This window comes from Pleurodeles waltl, chromosome 1_1 (genome assembly GCF_031143425.1).
Source record: "Pleurodeles waltl isolate 20211129_DDA chromosome 1_1, aPleWal1.hap1.20221129, whole genome shotgun sequence".
NCBI classification, from domain to species: domain Eukaryota; kingdom Metazoa; phylum Chordata; class Amphibia; order Caudata; family Salamandridae; genus Pleurodeles; species Pleurodeles waltl.
The window spans coordinates 641621175-641648172 of NC_090436.1; positions in this window are offsets into that span (position 1 = coordinate 641621175).

The following is a 26998-nucleotide window of genomic DNA, read 5'->3' on the forward strand; positions in this document are numbered from 1 at the left end:
CGTTTTTTTTCTTGGTGGACACGGGAGGTAAGCAGGAAAACAGCAGTTGTGTCTTGTGTGAAATTGTTTGTGTTCTTAAGAGACATATTTGTGGAAATAGGTAGAGTATTTATATGTTTGTTGGTTTAGTGATGCATTTTTGGGGGGCACATTTTTTTTAACTATTTTTGTAATTATTATAAATTATTTTTGCTTGTATATGTATTTCTTTAGTATGTGTTTATTGCTTGCCATTTTCACCAGTGTGTTCTCAATGATTTTACTCATGTATTGTTGGCCAGGGTCTACTGTTAGAGTACTTTGAAAATGTAGTGCTCTGGCAGTGACGAGTGCATTCATCTTGTCAGTTCCTATTGCTGTAATTGCCCTACTCCTTATCATGACGATGCATGGTAGCTGTGGATTACATGCTATAAGCATCCTCTTGGGTATTTCAGCATTTTAGCGATACAGTGATGATAATGGACTTTTATAACAGCATAGCTCCCAATGCCAGCATTTCAAAATACATGGTAATCTCCAAGTAGTTTGTAAAAGTCAGCCTCAGCCTGCAGTTGAGGTCGTGGTGTTAGTAATTTTGGTCTATCATTAAAGCTGTACTGCTTTGGCAGTGGCAGGGTCTATGGTGGTCGTTGTGATGCAACATCCATGTCCTTGTCACTTCACGTCTATCTTTGGTGGTGGTTGCTGGTGCACTAGCTTAAGATGTATTTTTGGGTTCAAAACCGAGGTGCCTGTGGAGTGGTTTATCTCGTGTCATCAATGCACCTTTTGAATCTCACTTGGTGACTATGACTGATGTCATGTTCTGCCAACCTGAGGTGGGGATGGTCCATTTTGTAACAGGCCTTTAATTGGTTTGACAAATGCAAATGGTGAGAGCTGGTACCAAGACTGATTAGTCCCCTTTCTTTGCTGCTTTCTGGCAATAATTGCACTGCATCACCTGGGTTCAATGAAAAAACGTACTTGTGGCACTATACTGCATTCTTTATCCCTGAACTCTCCTCCAGGATTTTGGTAGAACTACCTCTGACCTGAGTGGCCCATGAGGCGCCTTGTTCGTGGTTCCTCCGATCAAAACCATGAATAATACTGTAGGGGTAGAGGGACAATGGGAGATTACATTTTCTGTCACTGCCAACATTATCTGACTTTAAGTCCTTCTCTGGTTTGAGAATGTGAGTCCTTCCTATTGTCCCAGGTGATCCTGGTTAGGATTGAAAGAAGCAACAGATGTCCCTACGGGCTGCAGTTGTGGCTCACTTGCTGGTGGTGGAGTTGGTCTCCACATTATTTCCTCTGTGTTGCTTTTACCTTGTGCTGCATCTATCACAGCTGACTGTTTTTGATGTTCTGCTATTTGCAGCAACCTCCTTGTGCACAAACTCACAACAATGGGGATTCTGACAGCACGTGTCCCTCTCATACACACTGAGAGTTCTAATTCACTCTATTTTAGAACTACTATGTGTTGCCATATTTGCCGCTGAAGAAGGCAATGATAATAATACCCTACCAAGTGGTGATTTAGTACATTGAGCAGGAGTGACGTGGCACAGATGCCTCTAATCTCAGTGCCACATATACTGCTCCTGTAGCATGTTAGGGATGGAATTCAGACAACTCACCAGGCTCAACAACGTGCTGGCACAGTGATACTGTTTTGCCCAAGCAAGCGTCACACCATATTGTAAACCTGCAGTTGATCCACATATGGCTGTTGGTGGTGCCATGGTGATGCAGCTATTGCTACTGCGTGAACTGGAAGTGACAACCCTGACACCTTAACTAAACATAAACTTTAGCATCATTCGCAAAGTAGCCGCTGCCACAGAGGGCAGTCTGCTCTTTCTGCACTAGGATTACCTTTTGTAAGAAAACTGTATTTTACAGGAGATCTATAATCCACAGGAAATGTTACTAAAGTAGCAGGCCAACTAGTCGAGAGAGAGGGATTTTAGCCATGGGACATGCAGCAGAATTGTCAACAGCAAGGCAATGGCTGAAAACCAAGAAATCGAGTGTCTTCAAAACTGAAACAGACGCTGAGCAGGGCAGAACCATTTGCAGGATTAAGGGCACGATTCATGAGTGACTCATGGAAGCACAACTTCCCTGCGAAGCCCCAGCCCTGCCACACCTGCTATTGGGTGCAGTTAACACAGAATATCTCTGCTCCTGTGGCTCAGATCATGCCATGGGAACATTATATCATTGTTTGATGACAATATATAACTCTGGCATGCCTACCTATATAATTTTACCTGGTTTGGGTGCAGATATGGGATTTTCGGTCCCTATTCATGATTATGTTGGGCTGAGACGAATTCTACAAGAGTGATTGAAAGTCACACAGAAGTCCTGATTTGGCGGCAAACAATACATTGTACCCAATGCATATTGGGAAAGGGAATTACATCACTTGACATGCCACCACCCTCAATATTATAAATATTATAAATAAGAAGCATGGTGGAATTCATACAGGAAAAAACAAACACATTCTGATGTTCACCCTTCTGAATGGGGAAAACATGCAGTGCAGTGGTACTTTGTCATACCCCATTCCCACGTGCAGAACTCACAGAAGTGCGTTAATACCAAACACTGCGGTATCAGCATCGGACCAGCGACTGCACCAAAATAAAGGGCAACTTATTAGGAAGCCCTTATCACCTTTAGCCAGGTCATCATGTCACCAAGCTGCTTCCTTTGCGATAGTCGAGCATAGCATACATAATTTCAAACAAGACCTCCACGTTTAGGAGAATAATGGCTGATAGAAAAAAGGGCAAGAATGACTATCTTTGCAGCTTACTTTTGCCTCAATATTATTTCTAATAAACTACATTTTTAATTCCCTGTCTGGAGAACCAGAAAAAAAGTTGATGGTGAAGTATGCACAAAAAAGAGAGGAGCAGAGAGCGACAAACAGCTGCTAAATCAATAACGTTAAAACAAAATGAATTACAAGGTTATGTACCGCGACACACTCCAAGGCAGGCAGACCACTGTGAGGGTAGGTGACGATTCAGCCACTTCCAACTGAAAGACAAACAGAGTGTCACAGGACATAGGACAATGAAAGACACTGACAGCCCTTATCTATCTTCATCTGCTCTGGAAACAGCCAGATGGGTTCTTCTTGCGGGAACGTTAACATGTCTTCAATCACTATTTTGAGTTGTACCATGTAGACCACAGAGCTGCAGTCTCGAGGACTGGTAATTGATTTATTCACTCTAAAAGGACATTCTTCTGAAGTGTTGCTGGGCATGGCTCAGGGGTCAGGCAGATCCGATGAACATTACATTTTACTTCTCCCCGTTTTGTCATGGCTCAATAAACGTATCACTGTCCCACAGCATCCTTAAGAACAGCATTGCCATGCCATTACCCTCCATCTACACCAGTGCTTCTAGAAGGTAGCCTGAATATTTTCTCAGTAGACACAGTTTAGAGTCCTACTGCGCCACGGGCACAACTATCCATTCACTTGTTCGCAACTGCTATTTTTAAGCTCCAACATCGCCTTTGAAGTAACTCCACTTGAGATGGTATACAAGCAAACACACATACATGCACATGTACATACGCCGACACACACATACACAGTATCTATGGACCACCCCACAATCAATAACCATGAGTGCGGTGGGAAGTTGAAAGATGCACCTTCCCATTGAGAGTACTCACCCATAAATACAGCCACAGTATTTAAATCTAAAGGAATCCACCAATAGGGACCATATGGAAGGTGGACCACCACACACTGAATAATGCTTATATTTTTCACTCATTTGTTCCATGCACCCCTGCAGATGACTGGTGCAACACAGATCCGCAGCAGCACAGAGAGACCAAATCGGTATTGCAGTACTATTCCAAAAACAAGTTGGGCCCCACCAAAAATCCAAACCTAGCGGCACAGTCATATATGCTGCAGTAAACAAGTTCTTGTTTAGGTTCCAAATGACCAATACTCTATTACACGCTGGGAGCCTAAGAATCTGCATGGCTTCCAGGTGCCTCTGCTAGCAGTGAGGCTTGCTTAGAAACCTGTTTGCTGCAGGTGGTGTGTTATCCAATGTTCTTCCCATGACCTGTGCCGCTATGGTTGCGCAAGGCCCAAGGTGTGGAGAGGTCTTGTTGGCTCTGGGGCCCTTGTAATATCGTGGCAGCGTTACACAGGGAAATCACTCTAGTGACTGTTATTAATCTGCCCTATGGACTGGTTATTCTGAGTTCCTATACAGACATGTACTTGCTCAGATGTTCCCTGTTGAGAGTCCTGATTCCAACTATTTACCTTGCTCTTGGTTGTTACTACTAATGACTATAAGTATAAAGGGCCATAGTTCGATTGTTAATATCCCTGTTGGTATCTTTGATCACTTGAGGTAGGAACGATTTTGTACCAAAAAGTATCGATATTCATTCCATTTGACAGGCTACTAATGGTGTCCAGTTAATATAGTTGCTGGAAAGCGTTTTCTGGACATTGAAATGCCATTTGGAAATTTCACTATGAATCCAATTGACTGTGAGGCCAGGCTATTGGCGTCTGGCGTCATATGTTTGTTTCGGCTGTGTTATTTTTAACCAGTAGAATTTTAGCGGCATTTTTTCTATTTTTCATATACTGTGGGTCAGTTCTGCGCGGCAAAATAGTTTTAAAAAATCTACATAGCTAAATCTCTTTTGCCGGTCCTTGCCAGCTTCAGAAGTAAAACCGAAGAAGAAAAGTAAATAATGACGTCGTCCTCGAGTGACAGATCACTCCTTTGTTCAGCGTGTAGCAGTAACGATTTCTGTAAGTCAAGCACCGTATTTCACAAGCAGAGCAGCAGAACGTAAAACAAACTACACTCATCCAGAAAACGTCTCCTCCTCCAGGGATCTCTTTATCACTTTGCTTGTCAGCGTTTGGGTTTCAGACTGAGTGATAGCCGAAGTTTACATACTGCATGAAACCGAGTATGTTGCAGAGGTCACCCGATGCGCGGCAGCGCCAGGCAGAGGGGAGCGTCTACGCAGGCAGCCGTCCCTTATCTATTTCCAGCGCAGCCCAAGGCTGTGTTGGTCGCTCCCTTGCCAGGCTCTGTCGCTGTGCCAACTCATGATGCCTAGTTGTGTCTCCATCTGTCTGCTTCCTGCCCGTGAAGTCTCTCAGTGCCCTTGGTACTTGCCTTCAACCCCTCTTTTCGCTGGCGTGTGTTTAGTAGTACACTGTTCCATGAAAATGAAGCCTGTAATGGCTGCCCTCTCTAGGCTACCTGCGGATGGAGTCCCACTGCCATTTCAAACTAATTCTAATTTTTCAGTTTTCAGAGCTGTCTGACAAGCAAACGCACTCTCCAGCATTACGTTTTCCTTTCCGGCGAGGACGACAGACAGGTTTTCACTTGCCAAGATATAAGAACAATGATTTGCTTTTGAATTATAGCAAAAATAAATTGTAGATTAATTTCCCAGCACACTTAAAAAATGTTCACTTTTTGGCTAACAAGAATAAGACTCTTTTCGAGTCTTTTCAAAATCTGAGGTACATGATATTTACAAATACATATTTCAAAATTGTTTTCAAGTCAGGCTGAAAGAATCGGAATCAAAACTAACTGCCACTGAGTAGAGAGACACTCTGGGCCCCATTTAGCCTAAACTGTGGCCTTCAGAAGGGATTGAGGCAAACGCCCTAAATCAGTGGTTCCCAACCTTTTGACTTCTGTGGACCCCCATTTTATCAATACTAGGGACCGGGGACCCCCGCTGAATCATTATTGGAACCCGGGGACCCCCACTGAGTCATTACTGATAGCTGGGACCTAATATTATTTTTTTAAGCAGTCACGGACCCCCTGAGGAGACTTCACGGACCCCCAGGGGTCCCCGGCCCACAGGTTGGGAACCACTGCCCTAAATGAAATGTTATTGGTCCTAGTCAAACTTTTTCAGACAAGGGTGTTATTTTTTTGTTACCCTACTGGCTGAACGTCTCAGTGGCACCAAACCGTTTACCATGTTTCTTCAAGGGTGTATCTATGGATTGAGGTACTTCTTTTTTAGAGGGCTGTTCAGAAGTGTGCTTTGAGGGTCAGTTGCATTTGCAAAAGGCCCAGCTGTGCCATGCTGACACACTTAGCACACTGACCACGCCAGCACTCAGTTAGAAATTACCCAGATGCCCAACCCTTCTCTGATCACAAGGATTCCAAGTTTCCTGCCCACTGATAGGGGGCCCTGTAGAAGAAATCCCCTACTTTACTGATGCAAGGGTGTGCACATAGGCTATCAGGTCCACTGTCTCATGCCTTTTAAACAGATGTGAAAAGGGGACTCAAGTGAAGAAGTGGCAAGTGATCTGGAACCACACGATCAATGAACAAGAGCACGAGCCAGGTCCCAACATCAGCAATACCAATGCCTACAGCACTAGAGCCAAAACTGCAGCATCCATCTCATCAAGCGCTTTGAAGTGGGAAATGACCTGAACCTCCTCAAATGGCAAGAATAGCAACATTCCTTCCCGAGGGCCATTAATGAGAATGATGGAAGGCCAGACTCATGACTTGGAAGCAGTATCCATGGACACCCTAGTTTGAAGGGAAAAGAAAGTGGCCAAATAACAGCCACAGAGAGAGTCACACAAGAACCCTTATCTGCTGCTAGGTCAGAGACAACGCAAACTAAGAAATGTTCTCAAGGGAACACCCATATACTAAAAAATTGAACAATCTGGTGCCTCTCACAGTTCAGGGTATAACTATTGAAGTGGCTCCAGTGCTGATTAAAGTCTGAATTGGGGCATTAAGAGTATGGAGACAATGTGGGAAGGTGTACTAAACTGTAGCACCAATCACCCACATATGTTCTTGACTTGTATATCTGCAATTCCAAGCAGAAACAAACAGTAGTAGGTAGGTGGTGGCAGCCTGCACTGATATAATCGTAGGAGACAGCCAACGGATAAATTGAACCAGAGATGGTGTATGGACACAGTACTAAAGTATTGTGTTCTTTTGAAAACTTGCAGGGCCGGAAAGGCATTTTATTCCAGTGAGCATTTCCCAAGTGGACTGGAGCCCCTGAAGGTCAGTTTTTGGGCCACAGGGCTGCTGCTGGTGCCCCTGTCACTTTCCCCAGCTCTATGAAGTTAATTACAGCAGACAAGGAGAGGATTCAAGAGAGAGCGAAAAAGAGGAAGGGAGGAATGGGCAATGTATAAAGCTATTAGAGGGAGAACAGAGAGAGAAGAGATAGAGAGGGAGATAGATGGATGGAAAGATACAGTTTGCCCAAGAAGATGGAGGGAGTGGGGCTGGTGTGAGCAGTTTTGCCTGGGCATTGTTTCCCCAGTCCAGCCCTGCATGTAGGATGGTGCTGTGAGGACTGTACGACGAAACAACGACTTCAAAAACAACTACTTCCTTAACAGCGAGGTCGGAACACCAACCTCGTTGCTACTACTAATGATTTTACCACGACTGCCTTAACAACGATATTTCGTTGTAAAGGCATTCCTGATAAAATCATTAGCAATAGGCACCATTCACCCTACATCCCTCACCCCACCCCCCTAACCCCACCCCAAAACCTAAAACCCTCTGACCCCCCACCCACTCCCCAAAACCAAAAACGCCCCACCCCCCCAACCCCACCCCAAAACCTAAAAACCCCTAACCCCCACCCACTCCCCAAAACCAAAAACGCCCCACCCCCCAACCCCACCCTAAAACCTAAAACCCCCTGACCCCCCACCCACTCCCCAAAACCAAAAATGCCCCACCCCCCCAACCCAACCCCACCCCAAAACCTAAAACCCCCTGACCCCCCACCCCCTCCCCAAAACCTAAACCCACCACTTACCTTCGCCAACTCACTTTGTACCTTAACCACGCATGTTCGTTGTTCAGAACATACGTAGTTAAGGCACAAAAAACCGGAGTCGTGGTTAAAAAAAGCGTTGTTGCGCTTTCGTTAACCACGACTTTCGGAAAAAAAAAGTCGTAAAAAAGGATGTTCCCCGCTGTGAGCATTGAAGTTGTGCAGCATTTCATGTAATGCAAGATCAAAGTTCATAGACAAGTGGATTGGCCAAGAAAGCTCAGGAAAAGGATGTCACCACCATTCACCCGCTAACGGCAAGAGAATCTCACAAGCAAAGGACCAAATTTGCCACCATCATCCTGTGGGGAAGCAGGAACAGAAGGCAACTGCATTAAATGAAAATGTCCACAAGTAATCTTCGTCTTCTATTACATGCTGACTTTAAGCTTGCCTTTGACCACGTGTTTCGCTCCACTGTCATTTGGCTAGGGTCACTCTATCAAGATCATACATACATACATACATAAATACATATATGCAACTGCTCAGTGGGCCATCGGCAGTTCAATGGAGCCCAGAGAAGAAAACACACATTAAACGGTAGGCTTTGAGGATGAATGCAGAAGAAAAAAAATAGCCATAGCTTCCAAAGAACACAAAAGTGTGAACATCAACAGAATGTGAGGAAGCATCAAAAGGTAATACCATCAGTCACCCACAGAATCATCGGGGATTCATGAGGTTCTGTACTGAAACCAGTCTCTAGGTTCCCTGACTAATTTATCAAAGATGAGGTACTAAAAATTGAGTGATATGTAAAAGACCCCATGCACTTTTTCAGTGTAATTGAAGATACCAGACATAACATGCAACAGGACATTCTTGTAGCCCTCGATGCAGAATCATTGTACACCAACATTCCTCAAGAGGAAGACATCAATATGATAAACAGACTAGTGACAATTCAGAAGGATACCATTTCCACCCCTGTGGAGTACATCATTGAATTTGTAACAATTGCTTTGATAAAAAACTATTTTATGTTTAAAGAAGAGTTGTTTTTTGCATGATAGAAGCTAGCTATGTGATGATGTTTCGTTCTGAATATAGCAAGCCTCTATATTGTTGATTTTGAAATTAGCATAATAATCAATGAGAACAACCCATACAGACAAAGAATACGTACATGTGAGAGAGATCAAATTTTATTAATATATTAGTGGCATAGAAGTTAGCATATGGTGACTAATTAACTTACTTTTGAGAGCCTAACAAAGAAAATAGCATAAGTTGTAAAATTTGCACATTTGAAATACAGTGGGTCATATGGCCACCATTCGTACTGTGAATCACGATTTAACATGAGAGATTTTGCAATCATATAAAATGAAGTACTAAAATTGAGTTAACTTCAAGAATTTTTTTCAAAATGTAGATTAAGAATTGAGACTATTAAATTAACATGAATTAATCATACTTATTGATTAAATTAATTTTATTAATGCAAGTTAAATGAGTACAGAAAAATAAATGCATGTTTAAAATTGCTCTAACATGTCATAAGTAATGGTTGCAATGAAATAATATTGAATTGTAAGGTGCGCAATAGGTTTATTGATGCATTTATTTATAAATGCATATTAAAAATTAAGGCTTTCTTACCTCGACTAGGCCTGAAAGGTTAATTTTGCAGCATTAATGGAAAATCACTTGTTTATTTTTTCCCTCTGACCTTAATTCTTTTTCTAGGATGTTAATGTGATGTTGACTGTCCTACTGTATTGAAGGCAAGAAACATGCTTGTTATTAGCAATATTGCATTATTTGTTCTGGCTGTCAAACCAGACAGGAAAATCATGACTTTTGGGTGAAATTAGTTTAGTTTCATGAGAGAAGAACCCAATGTTGCAAGTTATTAGAGATGTAATATTTTGTCGGAACTGTATAAAATCACTGAAATGACAATGCACATTTGCTGAAAAAATCTGGAATAGTTGCAGAATTGGTGGTGCCATCCTATTAACAGCCATTGGACAACGACTTTGATGTCCAAAGTGAGACCACCTAAAGGACCAATGAATGGATTGTACATACTTTTAATTAGCGAGAAACTTTGAACTTTAAGTTAGTTCCACTCCAGCCTCGATGCTGTTCAGAACTCTGTCGGAATCTGTCTATTCTTGCTTAGGTCTGCAACACCCTCTGATTCTTTAAGTCCCCGGATAATTGTTCTCATTTTAGTCTAATTTCCCTATTCTGTTCTGCTGTTCAGTACTAATATGCTCAACTAATTGTGAGCTGCTGATGTGTCCTATGTGCAGCCCGTGTTCTGCACTGTTCTGATGCTGCTATCAATTGATGCCAAAAGAAGGTGATCATTCTGCCTGATTAACTACTATTGTTTGCTGTCCCATAAGAGGAGGTATAACTAAATGTGGTTTGTTGTTTCCTTTTCAGTTACATAATTACACAAAAGTAAATTTCATAGTGAATTATTCTAGATAGATGATGTTTTAAAATTATTTTTGTTGTTCTTTTATTTTTGTTTTGTCCACATTTGTTAGCCCGCTCCCGCACATGCAAGTCCTAATTTCTGCTAGTGATAAGAATGGTTCAGCCCTGAAATCTGAAAGTTGAATGTTAAAACTGTATTTTGATGATTTACTGATGTCACCTTCATCTTTTTTTAAACCTAATGATAATGTACATACTGTGATGTTGCTAATCTGTATCATTCTTTTGGAGTGTTTAATAGTATTGATGTGTAGTAGGTTGAATCTTTTCAGACGTTTTTGTCAGCCTATGGTTTTCATCTATGTTTATAACTTAGTTTTGTTTAGTCATATACGTGACATTGATTTTGGGAATGTAATAAAGCTTTGAAACTTTATTCGGTTTGGAGTTTTGTTTTAGTGCAAAATTTTTATGGTGTTTAGAACTGTTTATTGTATGATGTCATTGATTTGTGATTGAATGGTTCTGACTGCTACACTAGCCAAGTCCAAAGATCTAGTCGACCTCAATAGTTGAGAATAGGGATGGTGTCTCACCTGCACATATGTGGTTCCTGAACCAGAAGTGGGGAGAAAATCTTCCCGGCACAGCCTGCAAACAGTTTTTGGTAGCAGAGCTATGGTTTTGTCTTGTGAGGAGGAGCATTAGAATTTGCCCACATTGTGAGTTGTTTTTGGTGTAGTATAAGGGTTGATGAAATTCCAGCATTGTGTTACAAGTGTACGGTATGTGTTTTGAGTAGGGTTTGCGCTTGCAATGCTTTGGTTAAATTGCTGTGAAGTGTGATGTATGAAGTGAGCAGGGGGTTTGCGTAAGAGAGTGGGGAGTTGGCGTACTTTATGTGGATGCTGCGCTTTGTGCTTAAAAATTGATAATGTGATTGTTGTTGTTAATGGGTTCTGTGAGGCCTAAGGCTCCGGAGTATTGCACAAGTGTATGGAGACACTTGGTTAATTTATTGTCTGCAGGAGAGGTATTGGTCGATTGAGCACTGTCCACAATACCAGTAGATTTCCCCTGAGTGTGTAAGTTGTTAATTGGTATTAGGTGAATCCTGAGTGCGCAGGGAGAATCCATAACAATCAGAGTGAGGTTTGTGGGTCAAATCTTACTTGCGTTTGTGAGACAGCCATAGCCGAAAGAGTAGTTGTTTGTGTGAAAGGCCACAGTTGGAAGTTCCGTACAGCTTTCAAAGCATTTGTCTTCAACCCATAGTGAGCAGGCAGGTTTGTTTTTTGTGCTCGTAATATTTGCATTTAGCTTTTGTGTAAGAGGTGTATGAGACGGCTCAGAAGTGATTTGCAGGTGCTGAGTGTAGTAAGTGTGACGTCATTTGGTCTGTGCTGGGATAGGTCAGTTGGTGATAAAACTGCGCAAGGATTGACGGACAAGACTGAGCTGCGATAGGTTGAGAACAGCTTGTGAAAAGGACTGTGGGATTGAAATTTACTTCCTGGTTTTGTAGATTATGGGTTTTTCAAAGCCTTAAGGAGCGCGCTGAGAGGAGATGTTTTTATTCCACTTAGAGAGGGCAAGCCTACTCCACCTGAGGGTACACCAGCATTTGAAGTAATGGAGGAGAGAGGAGTTTCAGCATGTCTTTGGGTAAATCAATGGTGCAAAATAACTGAGAAGGAAGAGGAAGGTACATTAGCTATTCCCTGTTATGGATCTTTTAATCTGAGAATTTTAGAGATTCAGAACAGATATAGGGTAAAAATAAGAAGGTAGCAGATCCTGAAAGTGATTCAGATGATGAATTTATAACTCAGTTGTTGCTAAATCATCGCCCACCATACATTGCAGTTGCATCAGTAAGCCAGAATGTAGTCCAGAGTGTTGCCACAGCCCCAGTTGCATAAAGTCAGGTTCAGATGATTTAAAATGTGTTTACTGTAGTGTTGCACAGGTTCCAGCAGTTTACCCAACAGTTCCACTTGCTAATACAATTCAGAATGTCCCAGTTCTAGTTATGCCACAGCCATTTCAGAATACATGAATGACTCATTTTGAATCTAAACCTAATGTACAGACACCTGCACAAGGCATGAACCAGAGACAGACAATGCCTTTGTATCTTCTAATAACAGCACCAGAGAATGTTGTCCTGAATCAGTCAAATCAGACTTTTGGTACAGTATTAACTGGCCAAGGTAAAGGATTAATGTTCCTGCCAAGTCAAACAAATTTCTCAGGACTAGAAGCATTGACAGTTCCTGTAACCATAGGTCCAGTAGTCCTGTTGTATGCCCAGGGTAATAATGGGAGTTGTCCCCAGATTCCAAATCCAATATCAGCAATGAATTCACTTATTGGAATTAATGCAGAAATGGAGAGAAGGAGCACTACTGTGCCAGTTATGACCCCTATGAATGTTTTTTATTCAAATCAGACATATGATAGAGTGGGTCCACTGATTGATGTGACGTGTCCCCCATGCTCAATGGTATCATCTGTATTGGCTCAGAAGCAGCCAATGAGAACATCCTGTTTTCAGCCACAGACCCAAACTCGAGGTAATAACATTAGTTTACAGCCCAATTATTGACTGAATGGTTAGACAATTTGAGCGAAGCATCAGTTCCAGGAAACACGCCAGAGGGAGACAAGACGCTGAACATGGCTAGATTAAAATATTTAAAAAAATTTAATTAAATAAGATGATTGAGGGCAGATTAGATTCTTACAATAAGAATGAATTGTGCTTCATGTGCAAGGATGCTACTCTCCGAGCAGGACAAGTTAAATTTAATTTGGCTGAGAAGTATTAAATCGAAATGAATAAATCTAAACAATTGAAGAAGAGTTACCGATTAGAATTTGATTCAAGAGACATTGCAAACATGAGAGCACCTGGAATGAAAATTCACAGTAGGGAGCTGATTCAAAGTATTCAAATATGGGGAGTATTAGATAAGTGGGAATGTAGATGAACAAAGAAAAGAGATCAGAAGGAGAAGCTGACTACACTTTCAAATGATCTACAGCAGGCCGAGGGAGCTGTAAAAATTATGCCCATGATTGAAATTCCAGGAGGGAATTATATTCATGTCCCTTGGGGCAGAAGTGACATACTGTCAATTACAAATGATTACCCAAAGTTGAGGGAGAAACCAGTGGAATGGTACCAGCAAAGAGAGAGGTTTGCCAAGCTTGCAAAATGTTTGTGGGAATATCTGAACACTTTATTTGAGATTGTGGTTCCAGCAGATTTGTGGGTTGAGTGTAAGCAAAATGTTGATTAGTAAATGTGTGAGCCCTAAGGGATGCAATAACAGACACACAGTCTGAAGAGGTAATGGAGAGCTATTACAAGGTGATTGAATTTTTGAAAACCAGAGTTTCCCATAAAGATATTGATTAGCAAAGAATTGACAGGATATCTCAAGAGAAAAATGAGTCTGTTTGTGCTTATTATGAGAGATTGTTGCAGGCATTAAAGCAATACAGTGGCACAGAGGTTATTGAGCTGAGAGACATGATTCCTTTTGTGTTCAAATTCATTCCAGGATTGAAGCCTGAAATTAGTAATATGATTCAGAATCATTTGATTTTTTGGCAAGGATAGCCGATTGATGAAGCACTGTATTATGCAAAGTACTGTAGTGACAAAATTGAGTTGAAGCAAAAAAGGTGAAGAGAAAAGGCAATGGTGATGCAAATTAAGTCTGCCCAAGCAGCACGTATGCAGAGTTTGCAGTGAATGGTGAGCATGGAAGGAATGGAGGGAGCACAGCATCAAGGAAATATGGTGCCTCAGGTCAGAGGTGGAGGTTGTGGAATTTGAGTAGAACTGAATGCAAATGTGGCTGATGTTAAGACCATAAAGAAAATGCTTCCTTGTCATGCATGCGGCAACGTTGAGCATTGGAAATGGGAGTGACCATTTAGTAATGTAAATAATTTGGTACAAGGTGGTGGTGTTGCACAGATGGTTGACAACAGTCAATTTCAAAATCAGAGAGCTGAAAGGCCCCAAAACCAAACCATGAATGTTCCCACTGAAGCAGTCCAAATTCAGGTTCCATAGGAACAAGTACAATTTCCCCAACAGCAAATTCAAGCCCCACAGCAAATGCAGATTCCACAAGCTCTTATGGTATAGCAAGAGGTAGTGGTTTCTCAGCAGAATGTGAGCCAAATAACAAATGCAAATTTGAATCTGTTAATCACACAATGCCCATTGATTGATTTCAGGGATGATGAGATGACTGAAGAATACATGAGTGAGAGCTCAGAAGAGGAAGAATGTGTATTGGCTGCCTCACTGGAGATAGATCAGCGTGGTCCTTATGTGAATGCGAGTGTTATGGGTCATGATGTTTTATTCCTGGTTGACACTGGAGTAACTTGTTCCACTGTCAGATCTGCAGAAGTCCCTAATATGCCCCTTTCTGGAAGAACAGTTCAGGTTGTATGAGCAGCAAACCAGCATGTGGTGAACCCTATTACAAAGCCCATTCCAGTTACAATAGGAACATTTGAGGGTCTGCACCTATTCGGAGTATGCGATTCAAGTTCTGTGAGTCTGTTAGGAAGAGACATGCTATGTAAATTAAAGTGTTCCATCACATGTACAAATGAAGGGATAGCAATTCACACCAATAGCGATGATGAGACTTCCAGCCAAACTGATGCATGTAGCGTCTCTTTACATTGTTTCCTGCCATGACAGTTAAGGACCTGCCAGATGAATTACAAAAAACGGCCACATTGAGAGTTTGGGATCTCTCTGGAAAAGATATTGAACTTAATTGAGGTGTTTAACAACTCAAAGTGACTGTTAAGCCAAATGCAGTTTCCTCCAGAACACCACAGTATGACATGACTCCAGTAGTGATTGTAGGTATTAACCCAGTGACTGCATAGTTTGTTGAGCTTGGAGTGCTGAAGGAAGTGATGGGCAGCCCATGTAATTCACTAATTATGGGACTGCGAAAGCCAAGTGGGAAATATCTTATAGTACAGGATTTGGGAAAGGTGAATGAAATTGGGGTGTCCTGTTGTCCCATAGTGCCAAATCCAGCAGTGATTTTATTTCAGATTCCACGTGAAGCAGAATGGTGTTCAGTGATTGATTTGTCACAGGCATTTTTCTCAGTGCCTTTGCACGGGTATAGTCTATTTTTTTCATTCAGATTCGGCAATCATGTGTATTCATGGTGTCACACTCCACAGGGGCTTTCAGAATATCCGTCCATTTTTAATCAGATCCTGAAGAAGAACTTAGAGTCTTTGATCATGCAATGGAAGTCTGCTTTAGTGCAGAACATTGATGATCTGATGCTTGCATCTAATACACGCGAAGCTTTCAGGCAAGATACCATAGCGTTATTGAATCATTTGGGTGCAAACGGACACAAGGTTTCCCCTGCTAAGTTACAGCACTGCCAGAAAGAAGTAAAGTATTTGGATGACCAAACTGAGAAAGGTGCAAGGAAACTGTCCCGAGAGAGAGTTGCTGCAATTATGCAAATGAAGCCCCCAGTTACAAAGAGAGATGTCAGAATGTTTTGGGCATGGTGAGCTATTGTCACCAATGGATCCCAAATGTTTCAGTAGTTTCCAAACCATTGCAGAAGTTGATACAAAAAGAAGTCACACACCCAGCCCCCTTCAATGAAGAATGCATGAAAGCTTTCACTGAGTTGAGAAAGAGTTTGTGTAGAGAACCAGCATTGGGAATGCCTGATTGCACAAACGTTTTTGCACAGTTCTGTCATGAACGTAATGATTGTGCTCTTTCTGTTTTGACCCAGTCACATGAGGAACAAACAGGCCAGTAGCAAATTTTTTGTCACGTTGGTTCCTGTCACTGATGCATTGCCCAGCTGTTTAAAAGCTGTGACCTATGCTGGTGTTAGCATAAGTCAATGCAAAGTCAATGTGATGGGACACCCTTTAATTGTTTATGTCACACACTCAGTTGGAGCTCTTCTGACCAGATCTAAAGCTCAATAATTGACCAATGCCCATCTTGCCTGTTATGAGTTATTGATCCTTCCGTCAGCCAATGTAACTGTTAAGAGGTGTGCCATTTTAAACTCTGCCACATTATTGCCTGCTAATGTTAATGATTCAAAAGATGTTAAAGAAATGGAACATGACTGCCTCGATGTCACTGAACTGTGCACCAAACCCAGACCTGAAATTCAAGATATTCCTTTAGAGGAGAATAACCAAGTTGTTTTTTATTGATGGCTGCTGTTTAAGAGAAGACAGTGAGGGTACTTTGAGAGCTGGTTTTTGCAGTCTGCACCTTCTCAGGAGTGGTCGAAGCCTCATGGCTTCAAGGAGCTGTTTTTGCCCGAGTAGCTGAATTGGTTTCTCTTTTCAAGAGAATGGAGCATTTCAGAGCAGCTCAAAGTGACAATATACACAGATAGTCAATACAGATTGAAGCAACAGCAGTTCAAACGCCCCAAGAACAGTGTCACAGTTTGAAAGCTGGTGATTGGGTTTTAATTAAAAAGCACGAGGAATACTTGCTTGGAGCCAAGGTGGAAAGGACCATTCCAACTTATTTTGGTGACGACAATAGCTGTGAAGTTTGTTGGTCTTCCACAGGTGATCCACGCAAGCTACACATGCAAAGTTCTGAGTCTTCTTGAAAACATAGAGTCTGATCCCACAGGAGCAAATGCTGATGAAAAAGGGGTTTCGGTTTGACCAAGCTGTGAGGAAGGAACCATTGGCTGAAACAGAAATCGTTGAAATTGGTGAAAGTGCAAGCAGCCTGCATGCTGACAAAGGTGCAGGACAACAAAGTCAAAGTCATCTGATTCCTGCAAGCACAGCAAACATTGCGAAAGCAACTGCATCCAAAAAGAGAACTAGGAAAGGAGAAAAATGGCTTTCAGCTGAACATGAACTGGTTGCTGATAAACTCCCATCAATAACAGAAGCAGTCAAAAAGTCAAATTAAAGTGAAGATGAAGATGGTGCTTTAAGGAGAACGAAAATTAAAAGAGTGTCAAGTCGCAGATACTCTTCGCCTGAATGGATCTACCTTGTCACAAATGAATGGGACAACAAGTTTATGGCCTTTTGTTTTGACCGTAAGAATTCAGTTGAACATTCTGGAACTTGAAATCGCATTTGAATTGAGCTTTGAAATAATCTTGCCAATTGATCAGCAAAGACATTGCACTCTAGAAGTGACCATAAGCAATCATCAGACTGTGTTCTATTGAAAATGAATGTTTGAACCTTTTTTTAGAGCTTTTAGTTGAATCTTGAAGAACTTTCTTGAAGATCAACAACTGCTGTAAATAGTGCAAAGACTTTGAAACTCGCTGTGTTTTTGGATTTTGCTTTCATACTTTTTTTCCTTTTTCTTTTTCTTTGTCTCCTCCGATTCTACAGAAGCCATGAACCGTGGACAGGGCAAACACAGTAGATGTAAATATGCGTGTATTGGTTTAACAATAGTATGTATGATTGTATGCATTTTATTAACTGTGGGAATGAATGTTTCAAAGAAAGGTGAGGTGAAAAACACAGCAACTCCAGTGCAGAGAGTGACAACATCCAAGCAGGATATGTTTTATTAGTATGGGGGATGGCTTCATTTAGATGACACAAAGGGAGGCTTACCTTCCAATGTTTAATACAGTTTGCTGTATGGGCATGTGGACACGATGAATGTGCGTGATTGTTATGTGTGTACACAAATTCCTTAATCAGTGCACGAAGGGATCACTTATCATAGCTTACTACTAACTTATGGTATTACTTGCAGTCTATTATGAAAATGCTTGTACAATCAAGAGTACATTCAGTACTTCTAACTATAACTTAGTTCTCTCTTTTGTTCCCATTAATCAGCATTTGAGCAGTGTTGCAAAGGGTAGGAACACAGATATAGTAGGAAGATTCTTTGAATCTACACTGACATTTGGCACGGCATATGCACACAGGAATAATTTCACATGACTTCTTACACAGGTAGAAAAGGAGTTAATTAATCAACTAGATGACAGAAGAAAAGCAATCAAAGAAAAGATAGATAAGTGTATAGTTTTTAGAAAGAAAGCAGTTCACAACACATCTGATACACAGGGACACTCAGCTTTAGATTGGCAACATGTAGGAAAGTTTTGTATATATAGGCCACAATCAAGAGCTGACAATAAATTTGTAGGAACGGGTGAATGCAGAAGTGTTTTAGTTTGAGTGTATGGGATTTAATGTTGAATGGACAACACCCCGCTGTAAGTGCTCTGTTAGTTATTTTTGGGTGCCTGCATGGCTAACTGGCGAGTAAGAGCAATGATGCAAAATTACTTTTTTATATGTTATTACTGGCCAGGAGACAGATCTGTAAAAAGTAGAACAGTTCCTCCCCACCTCTTTTTATGGAGTGGAAGGACTCACTAGTTTATCATTTAAAACTGGACTCCAGAGAAGAGAACAAGAAAAATAGGTTTTGGAATCCATTGAAATGATGGCTGAATCAGTGCTGGAAGTAATGGCATGCTCTTGCAGTATGCAGTAGAATTGGCTGAAGGTGGCAACAGAGGCAAGACAGGTGGTCCTAGGCATTCCGAGAAATCTGTGAGCAAAACATCTTTGAAGTGACCCCCTTTGCAGTTTGTGAATGAGGACCATAAAGCAAAAACATTTTTTTTTAAAAGATCCCATTGTACCTGGTGTCTATTACATCCGTGGTACGAACGCTTATTATCAGTTGCCGAAAGGCTGGTATGGTAGATGCTATCTAGGAGTAGTTTTAACAAATATTTAGCAAGTGGACAACACTGACAATCCAGCAGGGATTGAGAGACCTAAAATGAGATTTAAAAGAGGAGCAAGTAGTTCAGAGTTTACGGGAGATATTTTTGGAGCCTTTATTCCATCAGTGGGTGTGATCTTGAATGACATAAAGAAAAGAAAGTTATCGATTGTAGATAAGATGTCAACTGATTTTTCAGAGGCAATGGTGGTGGCAAGGTCTATGACTCTACAGAATGGCCTTTTAGCAAATGAAGGCAGAGTCTGTCGCGTTTTAAAGTCACCGTACTGCTGCATGTTATATACCCAATAAAGCAAGGGGATAAGGAGATACTTATCTAATTTGACAAGTCTGAAAAATGACTTAAAGGGCCCGAAGGAGACAAATGTTTGGGAGACTATAGGTGAAGGATTTTCGAAGGTAGGATCTTGGTTTGGAAACTTGGGAAATGATTTTGTGAGAATGATACTGAAAGCCTAATTGGTTGTGACAGTGTGCATAATTTGTGTACTTGGATTTTACAAAGCTTAAAATTTCTGAAAATGGCAAAGAGAAAAGAATAAACACAGGAGGGAAGAAATGGACACGGAGAATATGAGAAACAGGTAATTTTAGACATTAAAGTGAATTGACAACTATCGCAAACCTAGATCTGTGCGTTATCAAACTACAAAGTTTTGATTTTGTCTCATTGTAAATGAGAAAAATTATTTTGTGACAGCATAAATTGCCGTCAGAGGAGGGACTGAGAGAGATCAAATGGTATTAATATGTTACTGGCATATAAATTAGCATATGGTGACTAATTAACTTATGGTTGAAAGCCTAACAGAGAAAATAACATGAGTTGTAAAATGTGCACATTTGAACCATGGTGGACCATGTGGCCACCATTTGTATGGTGAATCAAGTGTTAACATCAGAGATTTTGCAATCATATTAAATGAAGTACTAAAACTCAGTTAACGTGAATTGAGCATATTAAATTAATATGAATTAATTGTACTTATTGAGTAAGGGAATTTTATTAATGAAAGTTACATGTGTGCAGAGAAATAAATGGATGTTTAAAAATGCTCTGGCAGGTCATAAATAATGGTTGCAATTAAATAATACTGAATTGTACAGTGCGCAATAGGTTTATTGATGCATTAATGTATTAATGTATATTAAGGCTTTCTTAGCTTGAGTAGGTGTGAAAGATTCATTTTGCAGCAGTAATGGAAAATCACTTGATTATTTGTTCTCTCTGACCTGAATTGTTTTTCTAGGATGTTAATGTGATGTTGAATGTTCCAGTGTATTGAAGACAAGCAACATGCTTGTTATTAACAATGTTGCATTGTTTATTCTAGCTGTCAAACCAGAAAGGAAACTCATGATTTTCATGTGAAATAGGTTTCGTTTCTTGAGAGAAGTACCAAAAGTTGCAAGTTATTAGAGAATGTAATATTTTGTCAGAACTGTATGAAATCATTGAAATGACAATGCACATTTGCTGATAAAATCTGGAATAGTTACAGAACTGGTGGTGCCATCAACAGCCATTGGACACCGAATTTGACGTCCGACGTGAGACCACCTGAAGGACCAATGAAAGGATTGTGCGTACTTTTAATTAGTGAGAAACTTTGAGTTAGTTTCACTCCTGCCTCGATGCTGTTCAGAACTTTGTCAGAATCTGTCTACTCTTATTAAAGTCTGCTATCACCCTCTGATTCTTTAAGTCCCCAGATGAGTTTTCTCATCTTAGTCTAATTGCCCTATTCTGTTATGCTCTTCAGTACTAACATGCCCAACTAATTCTGAACTGCTGATTTGTCCAATGTGCAGCCTGTGTTCTGCACTGTCTTGATGCTGCTGTCAGTTGACAGCTGAAGGAGGCGATTGTCCTGTCTGACGTACTACTATTGTTTGCTGTCCCATGAGGAGAGGTAAAACTGCATGTGGTTTCTTGTTTTCTTTTCAATTAGGTAGGAGTAATTTTTATAGTGAGTTATTCTAGCTAGATGATTTGTTTAGATGATTTTTGTCTTTCTTTTATTTTTGTTTTGCCCGCCTGTGTTAGCCCGCTTCTGCACATGCAAGTCCTAATTTGTGTTAGTGATAGGAATGGCCCAGCCCTGAAATCTGAAATTTGAATGTTAAAATTGTATTTTGATGATTTACTGATGTCATTGTCATCTGCTTTGAAACATAATAGTAATGTACATATTGTAATGTTGCTAATCTATATAATTATTTTGGAGTGTTTAATAGTATTGATGTTTAGTAAGTTAAATCTTTTCAGATGTTTTGGTCAGCCTATGGTTTACATGTGTGGTTATAACCTATTTTTGCACACTATATAGGTGACATTGATTTTGGGATTGTACTAAAACTTTGAAACTTTATTCAGTTTGTTGTTTTGATTTAATGTGAATTTTTTATGGTGTTTAGAATTGTTTATTGTATGATGGTATTGATTTGTGATTGAAAGGTTTTGACTACTATACTCTTTGCCAAGTCCAAAGATCTAGTCGGCCTCGATAGGTGAGAATAGAGATGGTGTCTCACCTGTATGTGTGTGTGGTTTCTGAATCAGAAGCGGGGAGAGAATCTTACCAGCACAACGCGCCAACACATGGAAGAGCTATATCAATCATATGTTTCTCCTTTGACTGTGTGATGATGAGGAACAGAATGACGTTGTGAAATGGCTTAATGAAAAAAGCATATAAACAATCAACAATGGTGATTTGTTACGTCTATGTGTGCTGCATAATGCAGCACACATGGAAGTAGCAAATCAGCATTATTTAATGTTTGTTTATGTGCAAGAAGGGACACCTTTCTGCCCATAAACAATCATTAGTGGCTTTTTGCTTTTTCTATGTGTGCATAGAGAAAGCAAAAACGTGGAGAAATAAAAGTATTTCTCCTTGCTGCGCCACTCTAACGCTACCCCTGGGGTGGCGTTAGTTTTTGGCGCTGCCTCAGGTTTACGATTTCTCATAAATCTGAGGCAGTGTCAAAAGCAAAGGGTGTTGTGTGGAAACACTCACAGCAACACCCATTGAATGCCCCTCTGCCGCAGAACATTGCGTCGGCCATATTTACAAACCAGCGTTAAGTCATGCAAAGTGACTAAATGCTGCCTTGTAAATATGGAAAAGGGCACAGCGCCACCGAAGCGTCACTAAAAGTGACACTCCGGTGGCACAAGCACCTCGTAAATGAGGCCCATAATTTAAACAATCAAAGATAACTAAAAAAATAAGAAAAGGATAGACAATGAAAAAAACATTGGACACGTAAAGTTTAGGCCCACCAGCCCTGGCACAGAAGTGCACTTCCTTTTAAGCGGACAGTGTTAGACCTGGTATCCTTGGTGTGGTCTCCCCTGAGTTTTTGCCTTCTAGCCTCCTATTTGATTACTTTGTTTGTACTTCGCTTGCACTGGCTTTCGGACTCTGGGCACTTTACCACTGCTGACCAGTGCTAAAGTGCATGTGCTCTTTCCCTTAAACATGTTACCATTGAATTATCCACAATTGGCATATTTGTTTTACTTATAAGTCCCTAGTAACGTGCAGTATAGTGCCCAGGGCTGTAAATTAAATGCTACTTGTGGGCCTGAAGCACTGATTGTGCCATCCATTTCAGTAGCCCTTTAAACATGGCTCAGGCCCGCAATTGCAGCAGTTTTAAACTGCCATGTCGACCTGGCAAGTTAATCCACTTGCCAGGCCCAAACCTTCCTTTTTAATACATACAAGTCAAGGTAGGCCCTGGACAGCCCCCAGGACAGGTTGAAGTGTAATTTTAACTACACCATGGCCTATCGCTCCCTAGGTTAACATTGGGGTTGCCTTACTACATTTTGTAATTGTAATTTCAAATTGGGAAGAGATGGAACCCCCAAGTTTGGTGTCTCTGGAATCCCAATTGAAAATGACAACATATGGTGAAGTTGAATTTCAAATTGTAATTCTGAAAATGCAACTTTTAGAAAGTTGCCATTTTCGTAATTTAAATCATCTATTGCCTTCTACATGTCTCTGAATACGTGTCTGGGTGGGCGACAGCTGGGCTCTTGTTCATTCCCTCCAGACAGCCACACAAAAGGGAGCTTAGGTGTGACTGAGTAGTCACCTGCATGTTGATGGGCCACCCTGGGGAGGATGGGAGGGAGGAGCTGACACTTACACTTGATGGGGCTGTGTCTTGAGCCCTCACAAAGGGCTGCCTAACCTGCTGCAGAATGCCTGGAGCCAGAGCAGGAAGGGCAGGGATTGAGTGCACTTCAAAGGATTCTCTTTGAAGTCCCCCCACTTCAAAGGCACCACTGGTTATAAGAACTGGACTTCTGACCCTACCAAATCGGTACACTTCTGGACCTGGTGACATTCTGCTAGGAAGAAGGACTGCTGTGCTGCTGAAGGGACTGTCACTCTGCTGGACTCCTGCTTTGCATGCCCTGCTGCCCTCCTTGCTTGAGAGTGAGAATGACTGGACCTGAATCTCTACATCCCAGAACCAAAGTAACTCCAAGGGCTAGCTAGCTTGCCTCCTGTTCTGAAGTCTCAGTGACATCAAAGACCTCACTCAACTCTGCTATGCCTATGGACTCTGTCAACTGTGAGTCCTGCCCTGACAAGTGGTGCCATCCCAGCCCTGGGCCTTGGCAGTGGGTTATTCAGCTGTTTCTACTAAAATCCACGCATTGCCGTCAGAACCGACGCATCTTTCCTCAACGCTGATGCATCGCCGCTGAGAACCAAGATGTTGCATTGCTGGCTGCACAGCTTGACGACGACGCATCTCCTTCATTGCAAATGGTTCAATGCTGCACCACTGCTCAAGGACATTGCATAGCTTGATAATCAGGCATCCCTGACTGTACAGATCAGAACTGACACATCGCCTTTGCATCATCAACTCTGCTTCTCGCATTAGATCTTAGATGTTGAAGCAACCCTCCACACTGGGTGCTTTCTCATCTGGACAAGGCTGCTACCTGTAGCTGGCCCGCACTCCATCATGGCCGTCCTGAACTTTTGGATTTACCCTGGTCTAGCATGACCAGATTGCCCCGGTTGGCAGATTAAGCTTCTAAGCGCTACACTTGCAGCTATTCTTTAAAAATTCATATCTCGACTTCTTCTTAATGGATGTTTGTCATTTTAGTCTTGTTTTGTTCATTAAATTAAGCTCTACTTTTCTATCCTTTTGTGTGGAGTTTCCATTGCTTCACTGTTGTATGACTTGCACAAATACATTACATATTGCCTCTCAAGTTAAGCTTGCCTGCTCTGTGCCAAGCTACCAGACGGTGAGCACATGACTTACCCTGGCTAGGACTGTGTCTCCTGTGGTCAGGGTGTATACCTCTGCCAACCAGAAACCCAATTTCTAACAGATGGGCACATTTAATTAGGCCAAATGCTGTCATTCACAGCGCACGAAAGGCAGTGGTCGAAATGGCCTGACCGTTTGGCTCATGCCATGCCCTGTGATGTATGAAAGCAAAAGCTGAATGACAGCTAACATGCAGTTGACACTCTGGCCCATATTTATACTTTTTGACGCACAACTGCGCCAACGCAGTTGTGCGCCAAAACTTTTACCGCCGGCTAACGCCATTCCAACGCGCCATGCTGGCGCCTTATTAATGGAATGACGTTAGCCGGCGCTGCAGACTGGTGTGCGTCAAAAGAAATGACTCACACCAGGCAGCGCCGGCGTATGGGAAAATGGAGGTTGTGCGTCAAAAAATGGTGCAAGTCAGGTCTGAGGCAAAATCCAGGCCTCAAACCGGATTTGCGCCATTTTTTTTTTACGCCCAACCTCCATTGACATGACTCCTGTCTTAGCAAAGACAGGAGTCATGCCCCCTTGCCCAATGGCCATGCCCAGGGGACTTAAGTCCCCTGGGCATGGTCATTGGGTATAGTGGCATGTAGGGGGGCCCAAATCAGGCCCCCCTATGCCACAAAAAAAATCTGAAAAAAATACTTACCCGAACTTACCTTTACTTCCCTGGGATGGGTCCCTCCATCCTTGGGTGTCCTCCTGGGGTAGGCAAGGGTGGCAGGGGGTGTCCCTGGGGGCAGGGGAGGGCACCTCTGGGCTCCTTCCGAGCCCACAGGTCCCTTAACGCCTGCCCTGACCCAGGCGTTAAAAAACAGCACACATCAGGCTGTGCGCCGTTTTTAAGGCCCACCCCCTCCTGTGCGTCAAAATGACGCCAGAGTATAAATAAGGGGCACAGGCCTTAAAGTCATTTTTTGGAAGAGAACGCCTACCTTGTATATAATTAAGGCTGGTTCCCCCTTCCAAAAAATGACGCACATGGGGGAATTTTGACGCCCGCAGGGTCGGACGTCAAAGTATAAATATGGGGCAGGGTTTGCGCCGATTGTGCGTCAAAAATTTTAACGCACATTCTGCGCAGAGTATAAATATGCCCCTCTGTGTATATGCTTTAACTGTGAATTTTTATGTATGCATTTTATATCACATGAAGCTAGCTAGTTAAGAGCTAAAGCTGCCTCAAAGGAAGACTTGCAAATGTCAAGCCCTTTTTCACCTCATCTATTACAGGGGAGATCCACAGTGTTGATAACGCGTCCAGCCCTTATAAATTACCTGTATCTGGACACGTTGGAGGTCGGTGGATCTTTTAACCGAGTCGGGCTCTCCTCATCCTAGAATGGTCAGGTCACTCAGATCAATAATCGATAACTATTGCAATTGGTAATCAATACTCAATTAATAGCTCAATATATTACATCAGAAATCAATAACAGTTGGTATTTCGGCGCACCATGACCTTTCAGTCATGAATAACCACACCAGTTTATCAAAAGTTAATGAATTTATTTCCCTATATTAACAAAGCTAACACGATGTATATATGTCTCAAAACCAATTGATATATGTAGATGAACATTACTAGCTGTCCATAGCGGCGGAAGAAACGCAATCTACGCAAAATTTGAATAATGATACACTCAGTTATGGCAATGCAAATCACTAATATGACTAACTGTATTTGACTAATTTCATACATTGGTCAGCATGACAAGATTTCAAATTAACATGGTGCATCGAATGAATCCCTTGACTAACCTCTAATTAGCATTGGCATGTGGGGCTTCATGCAAAACGAATTTAGTCAACACAAATTTGGAAAACTTCTAGCTAGGACCCTATCAAAATAGCAGTTGGTACCTAAAAGGAAAAACACAATGCATAATACAATTATCCTTTCATATTTACCAAATACAAACAGCATTCAAGAAAAGTCTTCGTCCCTCAGGTACCGGTTCGATCAGCATGGGACAGGTTTAAAAGGGGCAAAGTTAAGAGAAAGTTTCCTTGCAGCGGCAAGGAGAATGGGGCAAAGTTACTGCATGGGCAAGACGGGGCAAATCAAAGTTAAAGTCTCTAGGGTGAGAATTCTTAAAGTCTCTTTCTCTCGAATAGAGAAAAGGGCATCAGGGTGTCGTCCAAAATGGAGTCCGGCATCTGGCTTCAAAGTGGCATCAAGGAAAAAATGGCTGACTTCTCTTTGTCCAGTGGGTTTAAGTAAGAAACGTTCCAAATTCTGCAGGGTCTTCCATTGGAGGGTTCATAGGTTGGCTTCAAATTATCCAATGAAATTGTATTTTTACTAGCTCTCATTTATGCGTACATTGTCCTTGGAGCCTTGAAACACAAATTGTAACATGGTTTGCCAATTATTTTACTATTTGTACCTTCATTGTCCGCACCTGCAGAGACTGACCTTGTATCAAAGGGGATGAAACCGGCCTCATGCGAAACCTTGGAGATAAGTGTATTAGTCATCTCTGCTGGAAAAATACAACTTTAAACAAGAATATATGTTTCATTAGTTCAAGGAAAAGCCACGCAGTTAGAATTTGAGACCAGGCA